The sequence below is a fragment of the Bubalus kerabau genome, chromosome 4, assembly GCF_029407905.1.
Source record: "Bubalus kerabau isolate K-KA32 ecotype Philippines breed swamp buffalo chromosome 4, PCC_UOA_SB_1v2, whole genome shotgun sequence".
NCBI classification, from domain to species: Eukaryota; Metazoa; Chordata; class Mammalia; order Artiodactyla; family Bovidae; genus Bubalus; species Bubalus kerabau.
Genome location: NC_073627.1, coordinates 89,230,175 through 89,258,014, shown reverse-complemented (window position 1 = coordinate 89,258,014; position 27,840 = coordinate 89,230,175). Strand labels below are relative to the sequence as shown.

At 39.0% G+C, this 27,840-nt stretch overlaps 1 long non-coding RNA gene across 2 annotated transcripts; it reads right to left on the bottom strand.

Moving 5' to 3' along the window:
• Positions 1-366: 366 nt before the first annotated feature.
• Positions 367-27,778, bottom strand: LOC129651547 (uncharacterized). 2 transcript variants are annotated; one of them, XR_008714187.1, is made up of 3 exons: positions 27,573-27,778; positions 5,811-6,112; positions 367-689 (listed from the first exon to the last, which is right to left on the bottom strand). It is a non-coding gene; the product is annotated as an uncharacterized LOC129651547 (long non-coding RNA). The 2 variants fall into 2 exon arrangements; XR_008714188.1 differs by lacking the exon at positions 27,573-27,778 and adding an exon at positions 9,401-9,604.
• Positions 27,779-27,840: the final 62 nt, after the last annotated feature.

The window sequence follows — 27,840 nt, the reverse complement described above, 5'->3', positions numbered from 1 at the left end:
GATGATAAGACAGTTTACTAAGCTGGCTGAGTACGAAATTAGGATTCTGAAATGAACAGCAAGTTTATTTACATATATCAACTAGCTACTTAAAAGATATATTGGACAAAAAGAACTTATGTTAAAAAACAACAAAAAAGAGAAACATTTTGAAAATAATAAGAAATGTGCAAAATCTATTTGGAAAAAAAACGTTTAACCTGCAGCTGAAGCCCCCTCAAAACCCTGGACAGATGCAGAGACATACCATGTTCTTGAATAGGTTGACTCAGAATCTAGCAGAGATCAGTTCAGTAAAAATACAAAGAGGACTTTATCTTAGCTAATCTGATTCTAAAATTTATTTTTAAAAGAAACAAGAAACAATATCTAAGAAAATGTAGGAAAAGTGTAGAATGTGGGATCGGTTCAGTTCAGTCGCTCAGTCGTGTCCGACTCTTTGTGACCCCATAAACCGCAGCATGCCAGGCCTCCCTGTCCATCACCAACTCCTGGAGTTTACCCAAACTCATGTCCCTTGAGTCGGTGATGCCATCCAACCATCTCATCTTCTGTTGTCCCCTTCTCCTCCTGCCCTCAATCTTTCCCAGCATCAGGATCTTTTCAAATGAGTCAGCTCTTCACATCAGGTGGCCAGAGTATTGGAGTTTCAGCTTCATCATCAGTCCTTGAATGTGGGATAGTCTCATCTTTTTATATATTGAAAAGAATCAATGGGTCAAATGAGAACAGTCAGAAATAGAATTTAGTAATTATAAAAGCAGCATTTCTAATCAATGGGAAAGATGATTTATGTTTAGCCTACTGATAGACATCTAGAAAAAATAAGGAAAAATAAATTTGGATCTGTACCTCATAAGTTTCATTGAAACAAATCCCAGTAGGGTCAAATATTCACATGTAAAAAATGAAACGGCAAGGAAACTAGAAAAAATCATTGAAAATTCCCTTTTTAAAAAAATACGTGGGTGGGAAAGTAATTTCTACATATGTCACAATACTCAGAAGCCATAAAAGATAAGATTAATAAATAACCACATAAAAATAAAAATAAGATTTTGTAAGGGAATAAACAGAAAAGTCAAAAGACAAATGACAAACTGGGAAAAGTATTTGCTACTTACACCACCAGCAGGTGTAAAGTTTTCTAATATAGAGAGAGCTTTTATAAATCAATAAAAAGATCAATAGACTCTTCTTATAAAAGAAAATACAAGTGACCCATAAACATAAAAAGATGCTTAATCTTGCTTACAGAAACAGAAATACAAATTAAAACAAACTGGAATGTTACTTCTAAATTATCATATTAGCAAAGATCTAAAGGTTAGACTGGATTTTTTGCTCTCATACATCATTGGTTGAATATAAATTGAATGTAAATCAGGCACTGTCTCACAAAATTAACAATTCAACCCAACAAGTCTTCTTCTGGAATTTATCTCAGACTTTCTTCACTCATGTATGTAACAATGTATGGAATAGATTACTCATTACAGCATTGTTTGTAATGCCTAAAGAGTTCTTTAGGAGAGGGTTACATGAAGATACATCCTTATATTGGAATATAGCAGGGTTACATGATGATACATCCCTATGAAGACATCCTCTATGTGATATGAATGAGCTCCACTGTCTAATATTGTTCAGAAAAAGCAAGCTATAGTGTGTATAGTATACTCTCTTATGTGTAAAAATGAGGAAAAATTAAGTGTAAATTAGCTTTGCATGTATGATTTATCTCCAGAAAGATACTAAAAAAAAAACTTTTGTATTATATGCCTCTGAAAAAGAAAGCAGTATAGCTGGGGTCTAGAGGTAGAGAAGCATAGGAATCGAGTCACACTGGTGGGGGTGTTCCATGAAGGTCTCCTTCTGGGTCTGCAGTCCCTGGCACTCATCCCTGGAGCAAGTGCCATCTGACTGCCTCCTCAGGGAAGGGAACAGAGCTTTGGACAGCATCACATAGAGAGGAGGAAGTCATCACTCAATGACACTGTCTGTGAGATTAGGGAAGGGAAGAGATGCCTCACAAGATGACTGTGATCATCCCTGATGTATTTAAAGTTAGAAAAATAAATTCTCCTGTACTGGAGAAATGGACTTCTCTTGAATGGACAAAGCAAAATCCAGTTTCTGCCAGGAGGCAAGGTCTGTGGGGACCAGGTCCACTTGGTCCACCAAGTGGTCCACCAGGTCCACCCTCACCCTGCCTGGAGTGCTGAGAGGGGCAGTCCTTTACTTTTCCTGTGCTGAATGTCTTCTCTTTCCCCAGGTCCTGGGCAAGAGTTTATATTTTGTGACTGCTTCTTTTGTCTATAGGCTCACTGAAAGTGAAAGTGAAGTTGCTCAGTCTTGCCTGACTCTTTGCGACCCCATGGACAGTGGCCTGCACCAAGCTCCTCCGTCCATGGGATTTTCCAGGCAAGAACACTGGAGTGGGTTGCCATTCTGAGTGCTATCTTTACACTAGAAAATATAATGAAATTCCATCAGACCAACACAATAACATAATAAATCACTTGCTAATATATGGATTTGGGAATGTCAGAAAATTCTCGCATGAGGTCTGAAAGAGAAAGTTTACCAGGGACAAGCATGGGAGTAGTGGCAGTCTAGTCAAAAGGAGTAGGTGACACAGAAGAACCAGACAAATAGGGTGTTTGGGGAAACTGTGTCCAATCTGGAATTCCTGGACTATAAAGTGGCAGAGAAATAGCAAGGGATGAAATTGGAAAGTTGAAAGGGCCAGATTATAAGTGTATTTACATGCTATAAGGACTAACTCCACCCTTAACTGTATGTGATTTTTATGGGGGCTAAATTTTGTCCCTCAAAATTAATATGTTGCAGGTCTTACCCCCAGTACTTCAGAGTGTGACTGTATTTGAAGTTAGGGCCTTTAAAGAGGTGATTAATTTATAGAAAGAGGAAATTTAGACACACCCACAAAAGGACATCAGGGATGTGCATGCATAGGGAAAAGATCATGCTCAAATTAAGAGAGAGGCCTCAGGAGAAATCAGACCTGACAGCACCTTGATCCTAGACCTCTAGCCTTGAGAACTGTGAGAAAATGAATCTCTGTTGTTTAAGCCAGTGGTCCCTAACCTTTTTGGCACGAAGGAAATGACTATGCAGGAGACATAAGAGATGCTAGTTTAATCTCTGGGTTGGGAAGATCCCCTAGAGGAAGGATGGCAACCCACTCTAGTATTCTTGTCTGGAGAATCCCATGGGCAGAGGATCCTAGCGGGCTAGAGTCCATAGGGTCTCAAGGAATCAGACATAACTGAAGCTACTTAGCACGAATGCACATGTGCATGGCCATAGAAATATCTTCTTTATTAAAGGAGCTTATGGGTGATATATTTCAATGAGAGCTAGTTCTCTTTCAAGACTCACAAGATTAGGCCTCAATTAATAAAAATAGCTATTCTTTTTGAGCCCATGTTTTTATTAAGCATGTGAGTGTTTCAAAGATGAGTAAGACTTCCTCTGTCTTTCTGAAGAGTTCATAATACATTCAGGAATCATAAAAGCAATAAGCAAGCAGTAAGAGACAAATCCCGTAAAGATGAGATCATCTCAACTTCAAACTCTAAGGTAACACCTTAATTCTGGTGATGGGTTCAAGAGAACATACTTATGCCAAAGCTTATTAAATTGTACACTTTAAATATACAGTTTGTTGTATGTCAAAGCTACCTCAATAAAGCTACTGTTAACAATAACAATGTAAGAAGATTTTATACAATATTATACATAATAAAAACTACAGTTTTTAAAGCAGAGAAATTATAAAATTGATGTTCTGTTTTATAAATAAACTGGTGACAATGTTAGTTGACTGAATTAGAAAAGGAAAGTCATAAGCCCCAAAAGTACCTCAGGATAAGGTATTCTGCTAGATTTGTTAAGTATTTTGATAGTTAAAGGTCTTATAGACCTAGTGTTACTGGCTTAGAAACTGTTAAATAAAAAAGAAAAACTATGCTTGAAGTTTTATTAAGACTAAGAATGATTCCCAAGAGGTCCAAGAGCCTGGGATAATTACATAGTTCTCCTCCTAGTCATTTTTTTTTTTTTTTTTTTTAGTTTGCAAATTTGATTTTTCTTTCTTTTTTTTTTAAGATTTCTTTTTTGATGTGGACCATTTTTAAAGTCTTTATTGAATCTGTTATAGTATTGCTTCTGCTTTATATTTTAGTTTTTTGGCCACAAGGCATGTGGGATCTTGGGTCCCCAGCCAGGGATCAAACCTGCACTCCCCACAATGGAAAGCAGCCTTAACTGTTGGATCGCCAGGGAAGTCCCTTTTTTATTTTTTATTTTTTTAAAAACTTTTTTCTTTGGCAGCACCTCAAGGCATGTGGAACTTTCCCAACCAGAGATCAAACCTGTGTCGCCTGTAATAGAAGTACAGCATCTCAACCACTGGACCACCAGAGAAGACCACTTCCTAATCTTACCAAAGAGAATGATCATGATGATAGAGTATGATAGCTAAAAATTAAAACACCTCCTAACTTACATTTTTATATGGGAGGTTATGATTAATACTGGATTGATTTACATTGGCTCCAGTCAATAAAGCCCAATTCTGTATCTTTTTCAATATAGGAGCAACTCTAAGTCATCTCTTTATCTAATTAGAGGATTATGAGTAGTGGTACAGTATAGTCACTTCCTTCTATATGTGATCTGTGTTATGTAAGGAGCAGATTAAGTGTGTTTATGCTTATGCTATGTTCACACAATTAATTGATTCCATAAATATGAAAGTAAAAGGAAGAAATGAGCGAGTTTGTTGGCAAAAAGTGTGAAAACACAAATCAAAGTAGGAGAAAAGAATACAAAGTTGTTTTTGAAGGAAAAGAATTTCTTTATTTGCTTTTCCCAGGTTTTAAGCTCTCATTATCTAGAATATAATGAAATATATTGTTTCAAAATAGAATATATTTCCCAATAAGATGAAAATTTTCACCCAAATCTCACATGGATTATAAAGGATCTCCCTGTATTCAGTTCAGTTCAGTTCAGTCGCTCAGTCGTGTCCGACTCTTTGTGACCCCATGAACTTTAGCATGCCAGGCCTCCCTGTCCATCACCAACTCCTGGAGTTCACTCAAACTCATGTCTATCGAGTCAGTGATGCCATGCAACCATCTCTAAAGTTTCTCATATTACATAATTTCTCAATCATGTTATTTGAATTATAAAGTTATATTTTTGAAGATCCATTGGCTTGAAGCAACCTCAGTAAATAAGAGTTTTGGATGTTTAAGTAATGGAATAAACTTAAAAAGAAAAAAGTAGAGCAGGCCTTCCCTGGTGACTCAGTGGTCAAGAATCCTCCTGCTAATGCAGGAGACACTGGTTCGTTGGATCCTTAATGGGGGAAGCTCCTGTGTGCCATGGAGCAACGGAGTCGGCATACCCCAACTACTGAACCTGTGCTCTACAGCCTGGGAGCTGCAACAACTAAGCCCACCTACAGTAACTACTGAAGCCCAAACGCCTAGAGCCCATGCTCAGAACAAGAGAAGTCACCACAATGAGAAACCCGTACATCGCAACCAGAGAGTAGCCCCACGCTCGCCAAAACTAGAGAAAAGACTGTCAGCAACGAAGAAGATAAATACATAAATATATGTGTGTGTGTGTATATATACACTTTATATTTTTATATTATATATAATATACTTTATATATTATATATTTTATATATTTTAAATATATTTAATATATATTATATATTTAATATATATATTTTTAAAGAACAGACCAAGAAATTTAACCAGGTTTACCATAGTCATTTGGCGAAGGCAATGGCACCCCACTCCAGTACTCTTGCTTGGAAAACCCCATGGACAGAGGAGCCTGGTAGGCTACAGTCCATGGGGTCGCGAAGAGTCGTATAAGACTGCGCGACTTCACTTCCACTTTTCACTTTCATGCATTGGGGAAGGAAATGGAAACCACTCCGATGTTCTTGCCTGGAGGATCCCAGGGACGGGGGATCCTGGTGGGCTGCCGTCTCTGGGGTCGCACAGAGTCGGACACGACTGAAGCGACTTAGCAGCAGCAGCAGCAACCATAGTCATTATTCCTGGTGTGAGAGGAAAGAAAAACAAAAATATCATACAATAATGGAAATGTTATTATAGCACACAAGGTGGTTCAGTTGTCACTCTTAATATAAGCATCATAATGTAAACACTGAGTATTTGATTTAACTCCAAATTGTGATACTATATTAAAAACATGGAGAGAGAGAGAGTTTGCAGAGGGAGACATATATTCATATAAGAGAGATTAAACCCTCATCTTTCAAAGTAGGAAGTCTATAGATATTATCTAAAACTTTTTTGAAAAAATCAAGAAATACTTGAATAACCCACTTAAAAATAGGAAGGTGAATAGTGAGAGAAAAAAAACAAACAAAAAAAGCCCTAACTGGCTTGAAAGTAGTGGCCACTAGAAATCTGGAGTCAGGGGTGAGGAGGAGAGATCAGAAGACTTCTGGTTTTTGTAACTGTTGTTGTAGTTAAAAATACTCTTAACACTCTCTGATTGTTTATTTACCCATACTATTAAGCATTCTATTAAATGGTTACTTGGTGAATATCATGAATATTACATATAGTATGAATGAAAATAACTGCCTTAATCTTCCTTAAATAGGTACTTATGACTTAGAATAAAATTTCCAGTTACAGCTCACATACAGATTCAATAAATGCTTAGTCTTAAGCAACTTAGATGGAAGTGAAGATGATGTGCTAGAAAATTAAGATGATTTAAAATGTGGCTGTCTTGGTAACAAAAATACTGATTATGAATATGCCCATGGAAAGTTTGAATAAAATTGTTTAATGAATATATATGAGTAGGAAAACATCTGAAAATAATACTAGGTAATTGTAAATTTGTATATGTGCATGCTCAGAGTCATGTCAGACTCTTTACAGTCCCATGGACTCCTCTGTTCAAGGAATTTTCAAGGCACGAATACTGGAGTAGCTTGCCATTTCCTACTCCAGGGGAACTTTCCAACCCAAAGATTGAATCCATGTTTCTTGGGGGGGTGCTTGGGTGCTAAGTCACGTTAGTCGTGTCCCAGTCTTTGTAACCCTATGGACTGTAGCCCACCAGGCTCCTCTGCCCATGGGAGTCTCCAGGCAAGAATACTGGAGTGGATTGTCATGTCCTCCTCTGGGGGAATCTTCCCTGACCCAGGGATCGAATCAGTGTCTCCTGCGGCTCCTGCATTGCAGGTGGATTCTTTACTGCTGCGTCACCAGGGAAGCCCAAGTAAGTATATGTGGATGTGTAAATTATTAAATGATTTTTTACTATGTCTTCAAAGGTTCTAAAATATTATATATTCTCATAGGGCAAAACAAACCCAATATCTCACTATTTTTGCATCTTCTTATTAGGAAAATAAGGGACTGATTTAAATTTGAGGTCACTTTATATTTAGGAAAATTTGGTAGTTGCTTCCAGCATTGTTTTCTGAAGCTACTAGTGATTACATGTGAATCAACTTAATCTACCACTAACTAGCTTTTGTTTCTTTGTTTATCCTATATAGTTATTGAAAACATGCTTGTGTGAAATGCATATGTTGTGTTATGTCTCATATTGTCACCTTAATTAATTAAAAATTTATTCTTTCATACCACTCAAAATATTCTGATAAGTCATCTTAGGCCATACACTTTAGGAAAAGTTAAAAATCATTCACTCATTCAAGATTGAAATTTTCTGGTATAACTCTGGTTGACAAGCTCTTAAAGGAAAGTCTACAGATTTATTAATCCAGAAGGAAGAGACGATATATGTGCTATATAATTTATAATTGAGAATTTAAACTGTAAAGGAAAAAATATTCAATAAATGTCTCATCTTCTGTGTTTTAACCTTATCCAAAATCAATCCCATCCTTTTGGCTACGTCTCTGACAATGGAATCTTTCATTCTAATTCTATAATGTTAGCCTGGGGTCCAGGAACATCCCTGAGGAGACAAAAAAGAATCACCAAGGAAACCACTACAGAAATTCCGATTTACATTTTAGGTGCTTTACAACTGATAGCTGAAGATCTTTTGTACATGGTCACTCTTTTGATGAGGGAAGCTTCAGGGTTGGTCTATGGCAAGATTATGTGTGGAAAACCTTGGGTTTACGCAGAATAAAGAAATCAGAAACCCCCTTCAAAACAAAAACAAAACATCAAACCAAAATAAAAACCAGACTATTCATTTTCCTAATAGAGAAGGTGATCTTTCTCTATTGTATTTACAAAGATCATTCTGATATCATGTAGACAACAGCAATGGAGACAAATTATTCATTATTTTTTTCAGTTGTTTATAAATGCCACTAGAAAAAGTTTAACTGCATTTAGAGAGGGAAGAAGGCATGCACTTTTTTCACCTGTTACTCTTCCCCAGAAAGCCAAGTATTTCTAATAATTTCTTAGTGAAATGTGATTTAATTGCATAGCTTCCTGTATATAAATGCATTTTCTTGTTTAATATAACAGTGAAGAAATCCATTTTTATTTGCATCTCTTTTTAGTATTTTTAGAATAAGGTATTAAATTGTAATAATAAAGTTCTCTTTGTTTTCCTTTCTTTGAGAGCTCATTACTGAATACTTATTTCATCATAAAGGGGAAAAATGACCCAAGAATTATCTGATTTTTAATGACTTCATTTTGACAACTAGATACAAAAAGAGAAGCAAGTTGAAGGACATCCTATTAACCTATTCAGATGGAAATGTAAATCAAAAGGAAACATTCTATAAATGTGTATTGATATGAGCAAAGTTACATTATCTTCTAGTGTTATTATGCTGTACAAGAAAATACTCACAGTGATAAGAAGCAATTACGAACAGCTAACTATTGTTCTCATATTTTTATTTTTTATGTTCTGATATAGAGCAACATCTATATTAAATATATATATATGGGGGGAGGAAAAAAAGAGAGAAATCATTATTACATTCTGGGCTATAAAGGTCGTAAAAATCTTAACTGGTGTGGATGCAGGGCATGATGGTCACTGAATAGTTCCATTAGTCATAATTGTAGCTGTCAGGAGCTAGTTAAATGGCTGTCTCTGAGGAGGTCACCTTCCACATATGAGTTGCCCTATACCAACTGTTAGGCTTGTCAGGAGGTTGAATCCTGACGCATCTGGACAAACCTTAAAAACCCTTTCTTTTTTCAACTTAATAGAAATGAAGTAGCAAAGCTCAAAAGTAATTTAGTGTTTCTGGACTGAACTAACACACATAGCATACATACTGGTAATAACACTAGAAAAGCTTTATTGTTGTCTGTCTGTCTGTCCTGTTACCAACGTGTGCTGGGTAGTTTACCTTTTCAGTGCCGCGCAGCTGGCCTGACCTCTGAGGTCTTCATTAAAAGAAATTCCGTACCCTCTGACTTCCACTTGGATTCAGCCCATGGCAAGTCCTAGTGGGGACTGGAGGAAGGAAGAGAGACTTTTCATTTCCTTGCTCTTGGATATTTTGTTCCTTGGTGTTTTCTTCTTGGGCCATGTGCTCCCCCAAGGACCACAGCAGGGACAGATGAGGATGAGGCAAGTGAGATCTTGGGTATGAAATTCAAGGGGACACTCAGTCTCAGGATTATGCAAGGGTGGGGCTGACACACCAGAAAGTAAAGTGTTAGTCGCTCAGCCATGTCCCACTCTTTGCCACCTTATGGACTGTAGCCTGCCAGGCTCCTTTGTCCGTGGGATTCAAATTTGATGACTAATTCCTTACATTTATCTTTCCTTTTATTGAGGGGATTCTGTTCCTTATAATCAAAGCAGCACAGAGCAAAATAGTGAGGGAACAGAAGCCTGAGAAGTAGCTGGAGAATACCTGGTTGTTCTAAATGAAATCTGGATTCTAGGACCCAGAAACATTACATTCTGGGTAGGACAGGCTACATAACTTGCAACAGCTAATGAAAGAAAGGAAAAAAAGAAAATGTAGGGCCTTCGTTGAAAAGTTATCCATAACTTCTAGAAAGCAATAGCAGAACACTAAACCAATACCTGGGGACTTTCTGAGTGTGAGCCCTGTGTGATTACATAGGTCACACACCCAGGAAGTCAGCTCTTCTGGGATATTTGCAAATGAAATGGTTGATCTTTGAGGAATTGTGTAGAATTGGAGAAGCATGAAAAAATTAAACTATAAGTCATTTAAAAATCTTGAAAGACCTGTGACAGTAGCATGAGTTTCTTATGCATCTTTTTGGTACAGGGTATTTATTAAACACAAAGTGAGAACTAATATTCACTGAGATCTTATTATGATCTCAAGGCCTGCTACATGGTACGTACTCATACTCATTGAAGGAATGGATGGATAAGAGAAATTCAGAAACTGGCTAAGGGTTTTATATAAATGAGCTCATTTAATACCTTAAGCAACCTCAGGAGTTAAGTATTATTATTATCCCCATTTTATAGATAAGGAAAATGATGCTTGAAGAGTTACAAGTAATTTGCCCAAGGTCACCTAGTTGGTTAACCTCTGAGATTGGCACCCAATTCCTCTGATTCCAAAATTTAAACACTTAACCATTCTGCCTGTCCTAAGCACTTTGAATGATTGCTTGGTTTTTTAATTCCTTTTGGTATTATCTTTTGGCATTAACTGGGTCATATCTCTTAACAGTTAATGAACTTGACACCAGAGAAATATAATAATTATTAAAAGCTTTAGAAATTCCAACTAGTAAATACTAACTGTACAAGAGACTCTGATCATGTATAAGAGTGCTCTCCTTAGACAGATATATTCTCAGACATATTTTAATTACCTTCCTGATCTTCTGTCATAGGGCAATGAAATCACTATATCATGGATATAATATATGATGTATTATATCATGGATACCTATAGTCTTACAAATGTACCATACTAATTAGAACTCAATAGTCATCAGGAAATATTCATGTGAATAAAATTACATAGATACAGAAAAGCTACACATCTGCACTCTTAGTGGCAAATTTCAAGGAGTAAAAGCCTTAAAGAAGAAAAAGTCCTTAAGAATGGAATGTATATGTTGATATCGGTGAAAGCAAATCTACACTTTTTTTGTATGCAAGACCCTCTTATCTAGTACCAGTTTTCTGAAATCCACAGGCTATAGGACGGTCTCCAAACCTGGAGGCAGCCCGGGACATCTTTTCTCCTAAGTGGATGCAACTTTTTCTGAGCACCTCAATGTGCACAGAAGAGAGCGAGCCCCTGAACTTCAGTGTATGGCGACTGGCTCACCAGCTATTGGCCATTCTTGCCTAGGAGGCACCATTCTCTCACAAAAGTAAATCAGTGAATTAGCAGGTAATAAAAATTAAAAATAGGAGAGATTAAAAGAAAAAAAAGCAGAGAAAAGAGAGAAAATGTGGTATCAAACAGATGCTGGAGAGAACAGCTGTGTTTCCTACAAGGGTAAAAAGAGGCAAAGAACTGCTTGCATTGCTCCCCATTACAGTAACTCTTCAAGGTGTGATGGGCCTCAATTGTCATCCCTTCCCCTCAAAACTGATTCCACATAACAGGCATCTGAACCATAGTGGTCACTACGAATCCAACACCCAGCTTGTATGGGTTCCTGTGTGCACAGCTCTTCCTAACTACATGTTCACTACTGTTACTTTCATTGTTTGAAATGAAAATAGAGTATTTACACTAAAGAAATCAACAAGCACTGCATTTTCCTCCCCTTTCAGTTTTAGTCTGTTTGGGCTGTTATAACAAGATATCCCAGAGTAGGTGACTTTTATTTATTTTTTTATTAATTTTTATTGGAGCATAGTTCCTTTACAATGTTGTGTTAGTTTCTGCTGTCCCGCAAAGTTAATCAGCTCTGTGTCGACATATATCCCCTCTATTTTGGATTTCCTTCCCATTTAGTTCACCACAGAGCACTGAATAGAGGTCCTTGTGCTATACACTAGGTTCTCATCAGTTACCCATCTTACCCATAGTATCAACAATGTATATATGTCAATCCAAATCTCCCACAAGTTAAATAACAGAAATTTAATTTTTCACAGTTCTGGAAGCTGAAATGCAAGAGATCAGCCTCATTAGGAGAGCGTAAGGCCATTTCCAGGCTTCAGACTTATCTTCTTATCCTCACGTGGCCCAAGGAGGCTAGGGAGTTCTCTGGAGTTAAATAAGCACTTAGGTGAGGAGTTATGTCAGAATCCGGGGTTGGGTGAGGTAGGATGGGAATGACCATAGCTAAACAGAACCAGAACCAGCAGAAACAGAACCAATTGCTACTTTTGCATGCATTCTTCACAAAAATCAATTCAAAAGCCAGGAACGAAGGCAAATGACTTCTTCCTTATAATGCCTTCTTTTTCTGGTTAAAGACAATCCTCTAGAAATCTTATAGTTCTGTATGTCTTATAGGATAGAACTGAATCACACGACCACACCTTGCTATAATGGAGTCTGGACAAGTTTCTGGCAAAGGGGAACACAATAGCCATAATGGGCTTGGGATATGCTAAGTATCAGCATACAGTGTGGGAGTCAAATCTAGACCATCACCTGTTTTTGTAGAGCCTGCAAGCTAAGGATAATTTTTACTTTAAAAAATACCAGTACAGATCCATCATGTCAAAGTAAGAAAAGTAAGGGACTTACCTGGTGGTCTAATGGTTAAGAATCCTCCTTCCAATGCAGGGGACACGGGTTTGATCCCTGGTCAGGGAACTAAGATCCCTGACATACTTTGGGGCAACTAAGTCTATGCTCTGCAACAAGAGAAGCCCCTGCTGCTGCTGCTGCTGCTAACTCACTTCAGTCGTGTCCGACTCTGTGTGACCCCATAGACGGCAGCCCACCAGGTTGCCCTGTCCCTGGGATTCTCCAGGCAAGAACACTGGAGTGGGTTGCCATTTCCTTCCCCAATGCATGAAAGTGAAAAGTGAAAGTGAAGTCGCTCAGTCGTGTCTGATTCTTCGCAACCCCATGGACTGTAGCCTACCAGGCTCCTCAGTCCATGGGATTTTCCAGGCAAGAGTACTGGAGTGGGGTGCCATTGCCTTCTCCGAGAGAAGCCCCTACATAGCAACAAAGACACAGCGAAGCCAAAATAAAAGAAAAAAAAGCTACCCCCACCCAAGACGTATCCGTTTGTGTGTATGTGTGTGTTAGTTGCTCAGTTGTGTCCAACTCTTTGGAACCCCATGGACTGTAGCCCGCCAGTCTCCTCTGTCCATAGAATTTTCCAGGCAAGAGTACCATAGTGGGTTGCCATCCCCTTCTCCAGGGAATCTTTCCAACCCAGGGATTGAAGCCAGGTCTCCTGCATTGCAGGCAGATTCTTGACCACTGAGCCACCAGAGAAGCCCCAGGTACCAGTTTAATAAAAGGCTAAAAGAGAGGGTATGATTCAATCATACTGCATTTAACCTGAAAATAAATATAAAATAATGTACTTCTCTTTTTCTCCTTCCAACTTAAAAAAAAAATTAAGAAAATTAAGCTTTCTGTGTCATGCTTTTTTCCCCCAACTTTAGTGATTGACATATATGATTGACATATAACACTGTGTAAGTTTAAGGTTTGCAATGCATTTATGTGATACATTTATATATTATAAAATGATTATATCAGAGATAGCTAATATCTGTCACATTAAATATGAATAATTACTATTTCTTTATTTTTGGTGAGACTATTTAAGACTTACTCTCTTAGCAACTTTCAGTTATATAATATTATTAGCTAGAATAACCATCTTGTATTAGTTTCCTAGAACCAATTCATTTTATAACTGGAAATTTGTACCCTCTAATCAGTATCTCCCATTCCCTCCTCCTCCCCCAATCCAGTTCCCAGTAACTATCTAAATTGGTGGTTACTTTCTGTTTAGAGCCCACATATAAGTGAGATCATATAGTATTGTTCTTTCTCTTATTTCTTTCACTTAGCATAATTCCCTCAAAATTCATGCATGTTCTCAGGATTTCCTTCTTTCTCATGGTTAAATAATATTCCATTGTGTTTACACATACCACAACTTTTTATCCATTCATTCTTGACAGAAACTTAGATTGTTTCCATATCTTGGCTATTGAAAATAGTGTTGCAATGAACTTGGGAATGCAGGTATCTCTTCAAGACTCTGTTTTCAATTTCTGTGTATACATACCCAGAAGCGGGATTGCTGGATCATTTAGTGGATCTATTTTTAATTTTTTGAGCATCATTCATTTTATTTTCCATAGTGGCTATACCATTTGCTTTCCTAGCCACAGTTGCACAACTGTTCCCCTTTTTTCAACACCCTCACTAATACTTATCACTTGTCTTTCTGATAATAGCCATTTGTTTTGCTATTGGGTTATGTGAGTTCTTTACATAATTTGAATCTAACCCCTTCTCAGATTTTCAAACGTATTTTCCCATTCCATATGTTGCCTTTTCATTTTGTTGAGTGTTTCTTCTGCTCTGCAGAAGTTTTCAGTTTGATGTAATCCTACTTGTTAGTTTTTGCTTTTGTTGCTGTGTTTCAGGTATCATATCTAAAAAATCATTGCCAAGACCAATGTTGAGTAGATTTTCTTGTATGGTTTCTTCTTGAAGGTTTACAATTTCATTTCTTATCTTTAAGTTTTTAATCCATTTTGAGTAAATTCTTTTAGGTGATATAAGATAGGGGTCCAGTTTTATTCTTATGCATGTAGTTATCCAGTTTCCCTAGCATTATTTATTGAAGTTTGATGAAAGTGAAAGAGGAGAGTGAAAAAGTTGGCTTAAAGCTCAACATTCAGAAAACTAAGATCATAGCATCTGGCCCCATCACTTCATGGCAAACAGATGGGGAAACAGTGGCAGACTTTATTTTGGGGGCTCCAAAATCATTGCAGATGGTGACTGCAGCCATGAAATTAAAAGACTCCTTGGAAGGAAAGTTATGGCCAACGTAGACAGGATATTAAAAAGCAGAGACATTACTTTGCCAACAAAGGGTCTTTCTAGTTAAGGCTATGGTTTTTCCAGTAGTCATGTATGGATGTGAGAGTTGGACTATAAAGAAAGCTGAGTGCCGAAGAACTGATGCTTTTGAACTGTGGTGTTGGAGAAGACTCTTGAGAGTCCCTTGGACTGCAAGGAGATCCAACCAGTCCATCCTAAAGGTGATCAGTCCTGAATATTCATTGGAAGGACTGATATTGAAGCTGAAACTCCAATACTTCGGCCACATGATGCGAAGAGCTGACTCACTGGAAAAGACCCTGATGCTGGGAAAGATTGAAGGCGAGAGAAGGGGACGACAGAGGATGAGATGGTTGGATGGCATCACCAACTCAATAGACATGAATTTGAGTAAGCTCTGGGAGTTGGAATGGACAGGGAGGCCTGGCATGCTGCAGTCCATGGGTTGCAAAGAGTCGGACATGACTGAGCAACTGAACTGAGCTGAACTGAGTTATTGAAGAAATATCCTTTCCCCACTAAATTTTCTTGGTCCCCTTGTCAAATATTACTTGACTATATATTGAACCATTTATGCCTGGGCTCTTCATTCTGTTGCATTGGTCTATGTGTCTATTTTTTCCCCCAGTATGTTTCTCTTTTGATTACTGTAGCTTTGCCAAACAGTTTGACATCAGAAACTGATGTCTCCAGCTTTGTTCTCTTTTCTCAGGATTGCTTTGGATATATGGGATCTTTGGTGGTTCCATACAAACAGTAAAATTTTTTTTCTACTTCCTTGAAAAAGGCAATTGAAATTTTGATAGGGATTTCATTGGATAAAGATGGCTTTGAGTAGTATGGACGTTTCAACAATATTAATTCTTCTGATCCATCAGTATGGCATATCTTTCCATTTGTTTGGGTCTTTTTTAAATTCTTTCATCAGAGTCTTATAGTTTTCAGTACAGATCTTTCACTTTTTTGGTTAAATTTATTCCTAAATACTTTATTGTTTTTGATGTTATTGTGAATGGGATTGTTTTCTTTGTTTCTCTTTTGACTGTTGTTTTTAGTGTATAGAAGCACAGCTGATTCTGTATATTGATTTTGTATTGTGCAATTTTACTGAGTTCATTGATTAGTTCTAACTATTTTTTTTTGGTGGAGTCATTAGGATTTTCTACGTATCATATTATTTGCAAAAAACCCAGAATTTTGCGTCTTCCTTTTTGAGTTGGATGCCTTTTATTTCCTTTAATTGCCTGATTGCTCTGGCTAGGACTTCCAGTACAATGCTGAATACAAGTGAGAGTGAGCATCCCTGACTCAGTCCTGATTATAGAGGGAAAGCTTTTAATGTTTTGCCATAATGTTATCTGCGGATTTGCCGTGTGCTGTGCTCCGCTCAGTCACTCAGTCGTGTCTGACTCTTTGTGGCCCCAGGGACTGTAGTCCACCAGGTTCCTCTGTTCACAATGTTGAGGTATGTTTCTTGCATACCTGATTTGCTGAACATTTTTTTAAAAATTATTTATTTTTAACTGAAGGATAATTGCTTTACAATATTGTGTTGGTTTCTGCCATACATCAACATGAAGCAGCCATAGGTGTGCCTATGTCCCCTCCCTTTTGAACCTCCCTCCTGAGCCTCCCTCCCACCTCCTCCCCATCCCACCTTTCTAGGTTGTTCTAGTGTTGAGCATTTATTATCATGAGAGTTTTTTGTATTTTGTCACTTTTTTCCCTACATCTATTGGGCTTATCATATGATTTTTATCTTTTTTCTATTAATGTGGTATTTCACATTTATTGATTTGTATAAGTTGAACTATCCTTACATCTCAAGGATAAATCCTGAGAGATTGTGGTGTAAAATCTTTTTATATGGTTTGCTAATATTTTGTTGAGAATTTTTACATCTATATTCATTAAGGATATTGGCCTGTAGTTTTCTGGTATTAATAGTATTCTTACTTATCTGGTTTTGCTATCAGGATAATGCTGGACTCATAAAGTGTGCTTATTAGTGTTCCTTCCTTTTTAATTTTTTGGAAGAGTTTGAGAAAATTGGCATTAATTTTTCTTTAAATGTTTGGGAGAATTTACTAGTAAAGTCATCTGGTCCCAGGCTTTTTTGGGGGGAGGTTTTGATTACTGATTCAGTCTCTTTACTCTCTGGTTTATTCAGATTATCTTCATGATTCAGCAGATAGTTTCTTTCTAGGGTTTTTTCTATTTCTTAGAATTATCCAATTTGTTGGTGTATAGTTGTTCACAGCAGTCTCTTATGATCTTTGTATTTCTGTGGTATCAGTTACAGTGTCTCTTCTTTGAGTTCTTATTTTATTTAACTCTTTTCTTAATTTTTCTTGTCTAGCTAAAGATTTTTCAACTTTGTTTATCTTAAAAAAATTTTTTTGGTCTTATTAACTTTTTATACCGTTTTTTCTGGTCTCTACTTCACTTTTTCCTTCTGCTAAAGTTTAGTTTGTTCTTCGTTTTCTATTTTATTACTACAAACATCCCTCTTAGAAATGCTTTTGCTCCATCCCATTAGTTTTAATATATTTATTTCTGCCCCCTAGGGCAGGCAGTGATTGTGACCAGAGTCAGTGCTGACCACAGAGGGTCAGCTGTAGGTATCTGCATAGTGGCGAGGGTCAGTTGCAGGTAGAAATGCAGTGATGGGGGTCAGGGCAGTCAGCAAGGGCTGGGGTCAATACGGACTCATTGGCAGCTGTGGGGCCCTGGCTGTTGTTGTGTACTACCATGGCTGCTGGGTCTTCCATGGGTGCATGGCAGTGAAGGACAGTCACAGTAGCTGAGCCAGGGGCATGCACATGCCTAGCTGGAGGGGCTTAGTTGCAGGTGAGAGCAATGGTACAGGCCAATAACAGAAGACAAGGCCCAGTCTGGTCCCAAAAGCAGCTGCATGGGCCCTGGTCATGGATGTGCTCTTCTGTGGCTGTACTCCTCCTGGGTGTACATCCTACAGTGGAGTCCAGTGACAGGCATCAGGCCAATGGCATACAAGTGCACACTTAGAAGGGCTAACCCTGAGTGTATGTATTGTAGTGATGATTTAATGGACTAAGTGGTTAAATGGACTGAATTGTGTCTGATTGTTGTGACTCCATGGACTGTAGCCCGCCAGGCTCCTCTGTCCATGGGATTTCCTAGGCAAGGATACTGGAGTGGGTTGCCATTTCCTGCTCCAGGGGCTCTTCCTGTCCTAGGAATTGAACCCAGGTCTCCTGCATTGAAGGCAGTTTCTTTACCAACTGAGCCACCAGAGAAGCATAGTGTATGTATAGTGATGAGGTTCAACTCACAGGTCTAGGCTGGTGTGTTGCATTTGCACAGCTGCAAAGGCCTGGGCTGGTTGCTAGTGAAACCCCCTGGCTCTGTTAGGGTGAAGGGTGGGAGAGGGAGCAGGGAGGGACTCAGGTGGCTGGTGTCAGTCTTCAGGGCTCCTTAGTGACTATTTGGGCCATTGGTTCCTTCAGTGGCAAAATCCAAAGCTGGTCACTTGGAACTGTAATTGTTCTAGGTGCATGGCTGCTACTGGGAGCCCTTGCTTCTCTTCCTTGTTTCTAGCCATCTCTATACGTCTTATCTTTTCAGGTCTGAGTTGGGTGACTCAGAAGTGGGTTTGTGCAATGTCCCAAAAGGCTGGCAGAGCTAGTTACTCACCTTGCTCTTCCTTTCCTTGGAAGGAAATTCTTTCTAGCTGGGAAGGTTCTTCTTGGCACTGAGCCATGCTGGCTTAGGGGTTGGGATATCATGCAGAGTTAAGCTCTCTTCCTTCTTTTCCTGTAGCTGTTCTCAGGTTTTTGTTCCACTGCGTTATTGAAGTTTGTCTTTTTTTTTGGCTGTACTGTGCAGCTTGTGGGATCTTAGTTCCCCCTCCAGGGATTAAACCTGGGCCCACAGCAGTGAAAGCACAGAGTCCTAATCACTGGTGCATGCAGGCATGTTAAGTCACTTCAGTCGTGTCCGGCTCTTTGCAACCCCATGGACTGTAGCCCGCCAGGCTTCTCCGTCCATGGGATTCCCCAGGCAAGAATTCTGCTGTGGATTGCATGCCCTCCTCCAAGGGATCTTCCTGACCCAGAGATGGAACCCGTGTCTCCTGCAGATCCTACATTGCAGGCAGATTCTTCACTGCTGAGCCACTGGGGAAATCTGCTAATCACTGGACCACCAGGGGATTCCCTGTTGCTGGAGTTTCTTAAGTGGACCCAGAGCTCTCCCAGAGCTGCCTTTCCTGGGATAGCTGTCTAACTGTTAAGGCTGAGGTCTCCTAATGCACCATTTTGGTAACATCACTCACCTTTTATGTCATACTTTTCAAGGCACAATAGATATGGATTGTTTTACTTTCAAAATAAATGACAAAGCACGTGTTAATTGTGCAGTGACATTATACCTGTGTGAAAAGATTACAATATATATTGACATTCCCAGATTCATCACAACAGTCCCAACTCACAAGAAAACAGTGATCAGAAAAATATGAAAATTTGAAACGCAACATCTCATCACAGCAAGATTTTTTCACAAAACTAAAAATGAAAAAGTTTCAATGAAAGTACATTTTTGAGTGGCTCATTTTGTTAGCTGAGCCAGGAAAGCTGTTTACTGATAGTGAGTTAATTAAGTCATGTTTAATGGCAGCAGCTAAAGAAATACTTCTGGAGAAAATAAAGTTAAGACCAGGAGCTTTTCATTGAGAACAGTTGCTTGAAGAGTTGAGGACACTGGGAGCAGCATCAATAGTTAATTAAAAATCAAAGTCAATGATATCCACAGGCTTTCCTCAGCTCTTGATGAGCTGACAGATGTTACTAATACTGTTCAATACATTGTTTATTCAAGGAGTCAATGCTGAGTTTGAAGCAACTGAAGAATCAGCCTCTATAAACTGTCTGCATTGGAACAACTAAAGATGAGAATATTTTCAAAGAAATTGAGAAAACTTTAACTCAGTCCAAACTGAAGCGGAATCTGCTGAGATAAGTTCCAGCTGATGGTGATAAAAATATGTGTGGAGAAGACTTATTTGAACAAATTTATAAAGCTTGTAGTTAATCACTGTATTATTCATCTGTAGGTCATTGGCACAAAGTTTTTCAATTTTTTATGCTTTTGAACCAGTAGGCTCCATGTTAAACTTCATTTACTCTGGTGGATTTAACAACTATCAGTTCTGTGGACTTTTGTCAAAAATAGAGACTGAATATTTTTGCCTTGCTCTACCACACAGCAGTTGATGGCTTAGCCATAGTTTCGTTTTATTGCAATTTCAAAGCTCAAGCCTGAGACTGAATTTTTTTGAAATGAGAACTTCCCTCAATCAGTTTTATTGAACACTGGTTTTGAAAATTCTTTTTTGCTGCAGACTTGGTCATATTTCTCAATATAAAATTACAAAGTAAACAGTGCTTATATGTAAATGTAACACTGTGAGAAAGTCATTTTAAGAACAACTGATGTTCTTTGAATCACAAGTAATGTCAAGCTGTTTGATACACTTCCTGTGCTGTCAAAGTTTTAAAAAGAAGCAAGATCTTCATTCCCACAAAAATTTGCAGGAGATATATTTTCTAAGCTCAAACTACAGTTCCAACAGCATTTTTGGATCTCAATGCATGTGGAAAGGAAATTTCCATATTTCAAAATCCATTTAACTTTCCAACTGAATATCTTCCACCTAACCTTCAATTGAAAGTGATTAATCTGCAATATCATGGCATGGTAATTGGCAAATATCAAGAGAAGAACCTAATAGAATTCTGTAAATTACTTCCAAGTGATAAATATGCTCAATTAAAATTATATGCTCATAGGTTGATATCAGTATTTTGCCATATCGATCTGTGTAAAGGATACTTTCAAAGATCAAATGGATAAAATATCATTATAGATCAACATTAACAGATGAATATTTGGAATTGACTTTGATTAACAGGGAATACTAACTTTGAATTCCTATTAAATGAACTATTATCTTCTAACAAAGAATTCCATTCTTCTTATTAGTAGACCTGAATTATAAATGATTGTTATTGCACTTTGAATTTCATCAATAAAAATTTTATGGAAATTTGCCTTTTCTTTCTCTCTGTTTAGTTAACTTTTTCTATAATGTACTCAATTTTGCCTTGGTTCATAAACCTAGAATATTTACTTTTTGGTTCATTATAGAAAAAATTTGTTGATCTCTGGTTTTGAAGGAAATGGCAACCCACTCCAGTATTCTTGCCTGGAAAATCCCATGGACAGAGGAGCCTGGAGGGCTACAGTCAATGGGGTTGCAAAAGAGTTGGACACGACGGAGAGACTAACATTGGTTTTGATCAATCCTGTTCTATCCCCTTTTTTAAAAAATAATTTTATCTATTTGTTTATTTTTGGCTGTGCTGGGTCTTTGTTGCTGCGAGGGCTTTTCTCTGGTTGCAGCGAGCGAGGACTACTCTCTAGTACTGCATAGGCTTCTCATTGTGGTAGCTTCTTTTGTTGCAGAGCAAGGATTCTAGGGTGCTTGGGCTTCAGTAGTTGCGGCCCCCGGGGCTCTAGAGCACTAACTCAATAGTTGTGGCACACAGGCTTAGTTGCTCTGAGGCATGTCGGATCTTCCTGGTTCAGGGATCGAACCTGTGTCTTCTTCATCAGCAAGCAGATTCTTTATCACAGAGCCATTAGAGAAGCTCTGGTATTGTTTTAACATGGGAATTCCATCAAAATAATGTATCTTGATATTATTAGTAGCGAGGATCTGATGGTGTCACACAAATAAGGAAAGAGATTGGTTACAGTTAATACAGATACATGGCCACCTCATCCCTATTGCTCCAGCTGACATTGAGCAAGCCACCAGACATGTGAATGGGGCTATTCTAGACCAGCCAAGCTGTCAGTTGACTTGAAGTGACTGCAGATATATAAGCAGACTCAGGGGGAACCAGCAAGAGCCAGCCTTTATCAGAAGAATTGTCTAGGTAACCCGAAAATGAATATGTGTTTCTGGGTGTGTGTGTGCGTTTGTGTGTGTGTGTGTTTTGTAGACAGTCTTTTTGTCAGCACAATTTGCTTGTGCTCATTTATTGTACCCCTTTTTTAAAGGCCTACTTCTTTTCCTTTGTTAAAAACAAAAAATTCCTAGCACCTTACTGTGACAAAATGCTCCAGGATTAAGTTATGCAATTGCTTTGCAAAATAATAATACATCTACCTTTCAGCAGCCTTATGCAAACTGCTGTTTGATATTACCTACTCAGATTTCACAATTCTGCGGGGTATAACAGCCCTTTAGGTGACTTCCTGGGAGGGCCTGGAAAGGGCCCATTTTTTTCAGTGTTGAGTATGGCAGATCTTATATTCTTGGTCACCAAATCCTGGAGTACATCCCTGGGGTTTGAGCTTGCAGATCACCATGGTTGTGCCTGTTTCAGGCTTGGCATACTCTGTGTAGGTGACTTCAGAATGACTGATCACCCTACTGGTCTCCCCATGGAAGGGGCTAGAGATGGGCTTAAAGCCCCCGGTACTAGACCAGGCACTGAATGGCCAGCTTCCTGACCATGGTTGTTGCACAACAGCTTTCCATGGTGCTTGGCCCCTTCCTTCTTGGGCCTTTTCCACTCTTACCATGACTAGACATGATTGCTTTTGCAATCTAAACACTCCTGATTTCAAGCTGCTGAGTTCTAACGTAGTTTGCTAACACAGCAAATGCTAAGTGTTGTAGGTGATCAAATAGGAAAAAGAGTACGTCAAGGCTGTATATTGTCACCCTGCTTATTTAACTTATATGCAGAGAACATCATGAGAAACGCTGGGCTGGAAGAAACACAAGCTGGAATCAAGATTGCCGGGAGAAATCTCAATAACCTCAGATATGCAGATGATACCACCCTTATGGCAGAAGGTGACGAACTAAAGAGCCTCTTGGTGAAAGTGAAAGAGGAGAGTGAAAAAGTTGGCTTCAAGCTCAGCATTCAGAAAACTAAGATCATGGCATCTGGTCCCATCATTTCATGGCAAATAGATGGGGAAACAGTGGAAACAGCGTCAGACTTTATTTTTCTGGGCTCCAAAATCACTGCAGTGGTGATTGCAGCCATGAAATTAAGAGACAATTGCTGCTTGGAAGGAAAGTCATGACCAACCTAGACAGCATATTGAAAAGCAGAGACATTACTTTGTCAACAAAGGTGCATCTAAGCAAGGCTATGGTTTTTCCAGTGGTCATGTATGGATTTGAGAGTTGGACATACATAAAGAAAGCTGAGCGCTGTTGGAGAAGACTCTTGAGAGTCCCTTGGACTGCAAGGAGATCCAACCAGTCCATCCTAAAGGAAATCAGTCCTGAATATTCATTGGAAGGACTGATGCTGAAGCCGAAACTCCAATACTTTGGTCACCTGATGCGAAGAGCTGACTCATTTGAAAAGACCCTGATGCTGGGAGGGATTGAGGGCAGGAGGAGAAGGGGATGACAGAGGATGAGATGGTTGGATGGCATCAATGGACATGGGTTTGGGTGGACTCTGGGAGTTGGTGATGGACAGGGAGGCCTGGGGTACTACAGTTCATGGGGTTGCAGAGTTGGACACGACTGAGCAACTGTACTGAACTGAACTGTAGGTGATCAAGGTAAATGTGCAAGATATCTTCTTCTTGTTTTGCATGCAGCATGTGGGATCTTAGTTCCCTGACCAGGGATTGACCCCTTGCCCCCTGCAGAGGAAGCATGGATCACCAGGGAAGTCCTGAGATACCTTCTTTTTGCCCCTTTCCTGTACGTCAGGAGATGGTCTCATATGAACTGCAACATTGGCTTCCCTGGCTTCAGAGAACAGAAAGAGGGGAATGATGGCAGTCAAGGTGATAACTCCTGAGCCCTCTCCCTGTCAGGTCACTGTGGACTGGCTGTGTTCTGTGATCAAAAGTTCCAGTTCCTGTCAGGTAGTCTCCTATGTACACAGCCTTCTCCATGTTTCGTAACTACTCCTTCTTCTTGCCCTAATTTAGGCTCAGAGGTGATTTTGGGGGACTGAATGTTCCTGAGTCTTCCTTGTGATCTCTTTATTCCATGCCCACACCTCTGTTTATGGCCCCTTTATTAACTGCTACTCCATTTTCCTAATTTGATTGTGCCATCTGTTTCCTGCTGAGACCTCGACTAAGAGAGTAGTCCTTATCCAAAAGGTAACCGACCTCTCAGCAAAGGCTTGAATGATTCACTGGAATGAGTCATGAAAATATGAGAGGGTATGTGCCAAGATCCTGTAGCAGCAAGGGGGCAGGATGACTGGAGTGGAGTGGGTTGGGGTGAGTGTAGAAGGCAAAGATTAACAGGGTGTGTGTGTGTGTGTGTGTGTGTGTGTGTGTGTGTTGGGCATGGAGATGCATCATTCAGGGAGGCAAATCATGTATATAGTTCGTTGACCTTTGTGGGACTTTGGCTTTTACTCTAAAAGAAATGGGGAACCACTGAAGCCATGTACTCACATCTAATTAAATCTAATAAGACTACTTTCTGTTATGTGTCAACAGTGGAGCCCTGTGACTCAGTTCTGAATTTCTCCTCCCAGTTCCCTGCCTGCTGATGAATGCGTGGGCGTGCTGCACTAGCCCAGCATGCTGGGGCCTGAGTTCAAGGCTATGTGCCTCTCCTGATGCTGTGGGGGACATGACCTTCTCTTACAGTACAGGATTCAGACTACAGTGTCTTTTTTTGTTAGCATATTCTTTTCAGTTCAGTTAATGATTTGGGAGTGGACAGATTTTTCTTACTCTCTTTCTTTTTTTGTTGTTGCTAAAGTCAATAGGCCCTTCTATACTGACTTCAAAAAGGGTACTTATCTAAAGGGTCTGGTACAATAGAGAACTAACTGCTTAACTATCAGCACTCCAGGGGTCATAATACAAGGAGTTTAACAGAGAAACGCTGTCTGCTTGCTTACTTCTGCAAGATGGTGGTTTGTCTTGAATATTTAAAAAGCAGAGAGTTCATTTGTATATATAATCTAAGCCTATCCAGAAAATAATATACAGATTTGAAATCTGTTTTAACCCTTCAATTGAAATTTCCATCTGTGCTGGGGCTTCTGGTATTAGGTCTAGATCACCCTCTGCAAGTTACATGAAAGAAATTGATTCTCCTCCCATGGTTCTCGAAGGGGTCCACTCTCCCCCTGTTGATTCTCAAAAATTCTCCCCAGGCTGACTCTTGGGGAATATAGACTCCACATATCTATATCAGACATGCGTGTTCCCTCTCAGTCAAGCTGATCTTTCCTAGATCTTACCCCAATCAAAATGTCACTTCATAGATTAGCTGTATTCCCTTAGGCCCCATTCTTTGCTTTCAGCTCAGAAGGAAACCAAGATAATCTGATTAATTAAGCAGACTGAAGACTGCTCTTCCTGGCTAACAACCAGCTGGCCTATCAGAATCAGTTCTAATCTTTGTAGTCTAACCTTGACCTTAATTTCTTCTTAAATTTGTTATCAACATGACTATTTTTAAACATTTCTAACCCTGCTCATGAAATGGGCTATTCCAATGGGTATGCAGTAGAAAGAGAACTGAATTTTGTCCCTTTGCAATCTTATTCAATTTCCCTCACCATCAGCTGATAGTCAAACTAAATCAGTAAAACATCAAAAATTTTTGAGAATCAAGACAGGACTTCAAGGTCATTAAAGTAAACAAAATTGCCAACAACTTAACCTACTAATTATTATGAGAGAACTTTTTACGAGAAAAAAAATCAAAACACAATCTCAAAAAGAACAGTCCTTTACACTGAATAAATTTATTTTTATGAAAACTTGATACACTGTCATTTATTTACTTATTCTTCATTTCCACACTTATCAGTGAAAACTTGTCATAGGCAACTTCTAACATCCTTTCTGGTTCTAAAAGTCTACACCTCTCATCTTGTCCAAATGAATCTCCAGGATGAGCTGGCGCCTTGTGTCTCTGGACTGTGTATTTCATCTTGGTATCTCTCATGTCTAGCACAGTGCCAGGTATAGCAATAAATTAAATAAATTAAAAGACAGAACAATCCTTGCTGAACTACAGTCATGTATGGAAGGAGTCAAACCTAGAGGCGGGGTGAGTACATCCCAGAAGAGGGTGAGCCCTCGGGCTTCCAGCCTAGCCCAAGATCCGTCACAAGAATTGTCAAGTAAATTCTAGGTTCTTGGTTTAACAGCCATAGTCCTTCAGTCCTGCCCAGAATCCAGGGGAAGTGTCAAAAGTGAAAAATCACAGACTCATTACCATTCTTCAAATGGGCATTTCCTCCCACACACCTAAAGCAAGTCTTTATGTAACAGAGGTAGTATATTTACTTATTGAGAGCCAGAGTACCTGGATTCAAATTTTGCCTCTTGATTAAGATGTTTACTCCTTGTGCCTAAGTTTCCTTATTTAAAATGTAGGTCATAACAGTATCTGCTTCATACAGTTGGATTAAATGAGTTGATATACATTTAAAGGTGCTGTTTACATAATTAAATGTTCAACTGTAATATTGACTAATGTATCTCAAGAATTAAGGGAATAGAGGAAGAATTTTTAAAAAGAATTAAACTAGTCCTAAAAGAAGAGCTGTTGTATTGCTATTTGGAGTTATTAAGATTGAAGGGGAATATCATCAAAGTCTATAAAATAAAAAAGCAATTATAAACCTTACAATGCTCCTTTCTCTCAAAGGGTTACATACAGAGATTGAATATATAAGTAGTTTCAAAATTAATTTAGAAACATTCTTACAGAATGAATGCATAATAGATTAGTGAGAGAATGGAAGACGGTTGGTGGTATATAATTACTTTTCTGAAGTGGAGTCTAGGAAACCAAGTCCTTCTTATAAATAAGTAGAGCTTCTTGTCAGCACATTACAAAAACTTTGGAAACTTAGAAAAAATACCAATGCCAAGGCTCCTCAGCAGAGTTATTAAAGCAGACTTTCTAGAAAAGGGGCCCAGGCACTGGTATTTAAAAATACAGGCTCTCCAAATTCTTGTAAAGGTGAGCCAGGGTTTAGAAACTGTTGGATAAGGCAGGTTCTGTAGAGCAACTTGTCTTAACTATTTTATCTTGTATATAATTCCCACTTTTGTCATCCACAATCAGAATTCCATTTTGTCATAACCTTTTCATTTTTTCCTGCTCCTTCTTTTAGTTTCTGTTCCATTGTGCCAGGTGCCTTACAGTCTTCTTATGAAAATGCGTGTTCATGCACGGGTGGACAGTCAGTAGGTATTAGGAAAAAATAAAAACAATAAAAGTAACAATTACTGGTGCCAGTTCTCGCCAGATTAAATCAACAGGATGACGTGTAGGACTACTCAACAGGTGGATATATCAGACTAGCACCAAGAAGCTCAATGTTCTGTGTTGGCCAAGTGAAGTAAAGATAATCAAGCAGCGACTACCAGAAACGAAACCGCAAGTCTGCTGTCTGCATTAAAATTTTTGAATCCTATAATTATCAGTACTGTTTTTTCCCCCCGGGAAACAAAATCTCCCAATACCAAGAAGCTGCTTTTGCACCTCCAAAAGCTGCATAGGGGCATGCTGCCAGTAGGACCATCCGGACACGCTGCAGTGGTATCTCCAGGCGGGTTCCTTTAATCCGCCTCTCCCTAGGCTAACTCCCCACTGCGGCGCAGTCCCACAGCCAGCCCTCGCGCGCACCACCCTTCCAGCTCAGGGACTGCTGCTGAGCGCTTGGCCGCCCACGCCGCCTTCCAGCCGCAGTGCGCGGCCTTGGCTTTGAACGCGCGTGCGCTTAAGCAGGGATGGGCGGGTCGAAGTTGGA